Source organism: Cloeon dipterum, chromosome 1 (genome assembly GCF_949628265.1).
Source record: "Cloeon dipterum chromosome 1, ieCloDipt1.1, whole genome shotgun sequence".
NCBI lineage: Eukaryota > Metazoa > Arthropoda > Insecta > Ephemeroptera > Baetidae > Cloeon > Cloeon dipterum.
In genome coordinates this window covers 43,180,676-43,185,380 of record NC_088786.1, presented here as the reverse complement: position 1 = coordinate 43,185,380, position 4,705 = coordinate 43,180,676, and the positions used below count along the sequence as shown (strand labels likewise).

Below are 4,705 nucleotides of genomic sequence, written 5' to 3'. Positions count from 1 at the left end.
GAGTGTTGCGGCGCTTCAAGGAACTTGCGTGGATGTGGTCAAGGAGCGAGTTGACGGGGGAGGCGGAGGCGCTCTCAGCGACGGGCGGCGGCCGCAGGGTCATAGGTTGCACCTGCATGTGCTGCTGGCGGAGGCTGCAGCTTCTTCAATTTGCGGATATCCTAGCAAGCCCGCGTGACGATGCACTTGGGAAAAGCGGCCTCGGAAACTGGGAATCAGAATCTGGCTGAGCGGGGCCCTCTGACTTGTCCCGCACGCCGTCCGTGCCCAGCCACGGCCCTCGGTGGCCGCCTGTTGGTCGCCGGCCACCTCGCAGGCCTCTTAATCCTCGATCACGGCACGGCTGCAGACCGAGAAACAATGCTCAACACAGCTGCCAAAATGGCGACTGACCACAGGCCTAGCAAATCTAGCTTCATGCAACTGCCGCTGGCGCCGCTAATTTCGCTCCCGGTCGCCTGCTCTAACAGCAAATAGCGCGGCAAGATTTAAAAGTTGCATTTCGTATAATGGCGAAATTAATGAGTTGAGACGCACCAGATGCATGAATGACTGGAAATATATCTGTATCTGCCGAGTGGAACATAATAATTCGCGCGTGTGTTATTATGACGTCACGTAGGCGGCTGCACGGCAATAAAAACGCGTGTCCCGCAAGTAATAAAAGAAACGCCGCGCACTCGTGTTAATTGAAGCGAGGCAGGAAGGAGGCGCGCGCGCTAGTTTGTGCATTTTTTGTATAATGGCGAAATCAATGAGTTGAGACGCACGAATGACAGGAAAATTATCCGTTTAAGAAGAGGGATGCGCCCGAGCTTCAAATCAAAATAAAAAACTCAATGACAAATCGATTGTTGCCCATTTCTAGCATAAAAATTGTGATTGTTTATTGAAAAATGCAAAATTTTCCGTTATCAAAATGCAAATTATTGCATAGTGGCTCGCAAAATTTTAACGATAACGTGTATAAATGCGTTGCCCCCAAAATATGAAATAATGCATTATAAATTGTACTCACCCTGTGTGGCCGCGGGTCAGCCGTGGTCCTCGACAGTCACCTAATGGTCGCTGGCCGGGTCCCGTCCCGGGCAACTAAATTACGACCGCAGGCCAACAGAGCACGCATCCTCCAGCATCTGCCAGTGCAATGCCTGTCAACAATAACAGTGCCAGCTGCTAACTAACGACAACACGCATGCGCATTAGCGCCAGCTCAATAAAAATTATTGTCCCTTGACTCCGCCTCCTTTCTAAACACAAAGCTCTGCGTTTGGCATGGCGACAGGTGTGCGCACACACGCATTCACCAGCTCGATGTTAAACCACAGAATAAAAACGAGTGAATTAATACTTCAAATTTGAAAATAGAATTTTTTATACTGCTAGCGACAGCAGCAAACTCATTCAAAAACTGTTTATAAGTAAAATGTGTTGAATTTTCACTTCTTAATAAACTATAACTGTTGTTTTTTTAAATATAAAATTATTTGCGGCCTTTTCCTGCCACGCGCGATATTACACTCCCACGGTGCGATTAATTGACACTCTCAATATTTAAAACACCGCGAAATTAGAGCAGTTTGTCGCGCATGTGCGGCGCCGACATGAGCAACAAAGTGATGCGGGAAAATTTAACAATCTATATTCCTGTTTGTAATGCAAAAACTGTTTTAAGGAAATTTTTGGCTTTACCTGCGAGTCTGACAGTGACTTGTGAAAGCGGCTGACTTGGCATTGGTCAGCTCGGCGGTCTGTTTCTCGAGCGAGGACAAGGAGACGCGGTCAAGGAGCCAACGCCAACGCTGGTCTGACTATATAGAGTGAAGTCAGCCAGCGAGGAGTCACCGAACGAGTTCCTCTCGGCGACCGAAGGCTTGGCCAGCTTTTTAGCTAGGCTTAGCGTCGGTTCGGGAACGGCCAACTTGCTCTCCACGTCACCACAGTTTAGAGCTTTGTTTGCAAACTGCTTCACGCTCTTGGACAGAGACTCAATCGCGTCTGACTTTCTGTTGACATGAAAGACACAATGGCAATGAAAATAACAAAGTTGGAGCGCAGCTCCCGAGTCTTTTAAAGCGTCTGTCAACCAACAAATTAGTCGATTTCAACTGAATGCAACACATATATGTTTAGTTCTGCGATTTTATTGAAATAAATAAAATATGGAGAATAATACTGTATAGAACAGTGTCTCACCTGGATGGGACCCTGGTGGCGGGGCGTAACCTGGATGCTGGGCGGCTCCGTCTTCTTCACGGCGTCAGCCAGGCTGGAAACCAGCTTAACATTGACGCGTTGCACGTGCTGCCGAAGGCTATTGAGGATGAGATCGCGCGAAGGATGCACGTTCCCGTCGTTCCCGCTGCTGAAGGGGTTGCCGACAATCGCCCCAGCGGATGAGAATTGGACGGCAGCACTGCCAAAAAGGCCAACGTCACGGCCGCAAGCGCCAAAGATGCAGCCCAGTGCTCCGAGCAGTTGGCCGACGATGTCGAAGACACGGACGACGTTGGGGATAGACAATCGCGCGAAAACACGCAATCCTCAACGTCGAACTCGAGCTAAGCATCATCCGTCTCCTCAGCGTTCAGCATCTGAACGGCAACAATTTTAATTATTAACAGACGTAGTTGTTTGCCGCAAAAAACGAAGAAAATTAAATATTCAAAATCTAAACTGAGAAGAGACAAGCCACATTTAAATGGGAGCGTATCAATCTATTAAATAAGTCAATGCGAGGGAAATATTTGTTTAAAACGTCTAGAGTATCGTATACAATCAATGCAAAGAATCAGCAGTGGAAATATTTCATTTGAAAAATAAAAATAAATATTCGCGGTGGTTTTTAACTCATAAATTAAGCTTTTAAAACGGGATTAACAAAAAAAGAACCGTTTCTTCACTTGGAGAAGCACAACCGTCGGTTTGAGACCATTTACGGGCCAAGAATCTTTGCCGAACACTAACCACCAACGGCAACAATAAGGAAGAAACCGAAATATTTCACAAAAAACGACTTAAATATGGTTCAAATAGTTTAAAACTGAATTATTAATGCTTTGTTTGATGATTCCGTGGGGATTTGGAAGCTAAAAGCAAAAATATTCGCCTTTTCTAGAGTTCACAGCCCAAAAATTTAAAACTGGAACGAAAAAACGAAGCTTTTCTATTGGTAAATTTAGTCCTTGAGTCCCAAACGCATCTGTTATCCAGAAATACTGGCTCAAATACATTTTGGATTATATTAACACAATATTTTGTCTCCGCGCCAATATGACCTGATAGAAAATTTAGAGCCAAAGTCATATGGAAGGATAATATTAAAAATATTCTATTTTCAACGTAACTTTGACTGTCAAAACTGTGTGATACGCTCTGCGAAGCAATATATAAAAATATAAACGATTTTTACCACCCATTTGGAATTTAAACTGGATCAACCACGAAGAATTAATAAAATAGTTGAAATAGACAGACGAGGAATTTTTTAACCCTTGGCGAAGGGGCATAATATTTACGGCAATTTTCCCAAAGCAGGCAAATATTTTGTCTCATCTCATACTGAATTTCCCAAATTCCAAGTCTTGCCTACTCTCATGAGATACTAATTCTAAGAGAAAAAGACGCAACGATAAGACTAAAAAATGCATCAGTAGGCATCGCAAGTCATTGCGTCTTCCACCGACGTAATCGAACGCAATAGATTTAATCAATGGAAGTACCGAGGGGATTGAACAAAGTACAATACTCACCGATGACGTCCAGCCTGGCGCTAGCCTCGATGCGGCCGACGTCGTTCTCCAGGGTGGCTCTGTAGAGGCCGGCGTCCTCCACGGTCACCTCGCTGATTTCGACGATGCGCAGATCGTCTTTCTCCTTGATGGTCAGTCTGCGCGACGGCGTCAGGATCAGGCCGTCCTTGTCCCAGGTCACCCAGGGCGTCGGGTGGCCGGCGATTGCGCACTGGAACCGCACTGTTGCGCCCTCTTCGACGACCTTACACCACAACAACAGCAACCACAATTTCTTAATATTGATTTTATTAATTTTCAACTAAATGAATTTTTATTACAGTCAAACTATTTAATTTAATTTAATTTATAAATAATTTAAGGACGAAAGCTTTGAAATTTATTTTTAGAGAATATATATGAGGTGATTTTTGGCATGGAGCTAATCTGATTGGCTAGTGCAAAGCTAAGGCGACCGTCCCCTCGCCAAAAGGCCCAAATTAGCCAATTCAGCTATTTGATAAAATTGGGGAAAGCTGGAAAAAGGGAAAAGGAACAAGAAAAAGGGAACAGCAAAACATAGTGTACTCACTTAAAATGTGTGATGGTCCTCGATATTCGCCTGTCACGGCTGCAGACCAGCAACACGCACGTCATTCTCCAGTCGCTGTCAGACTAAAGACTGAGACTGGACTGGAGACTGCCAGTGCCAGTGCCACCGCCAGCTGCAAGGCTAGCAGTGCCACAGCCAGCAGCAATCTTCTCTTCGTGCCAAGAGTGCCAGCTGCTAGCAGTGCTAAACAACACGCATGCGCATAAGAGCCAGCTCAAATACATAATATAATAATATTTTGTTTCGTCATCTGGCTGAATTGAAATTTGAAGTGCCAAATAACAAAAATCATTAAAGCAATCGATTGCAAAAAAATGTTATTTAAAGTATCTACTGCAACTATCTGAATCAATAAATATTT

General features: G+C 44.7%; 1 long non-coding RNA gene across 1 annotated transcript; it reads right to left on the bottom strand.

The window, feature by feature from the left end:
• Positions 1–1,041: 1,041 nt before the first annotated feature.
• On the bottom strand, positions 1,042–4,488 carry LOC135948039 (uncharacterized). Its single transcript, XR_010575752.1, has 5 exons — positions 4,324–4,488; positions 3,753–3,996; positions 2,197–2,594; positions 1,693–2,006; positions 1,042–1,151 (listed from the first exon to the last, which is right to left on the bottom strand). It is a non-coding gene; the product is annotated as an uncharacterized LOC135948039 (long non-coding RNA).
• Between the last annotated feature and the right edge of the window lie 217 nt (positions 4,489–4,705).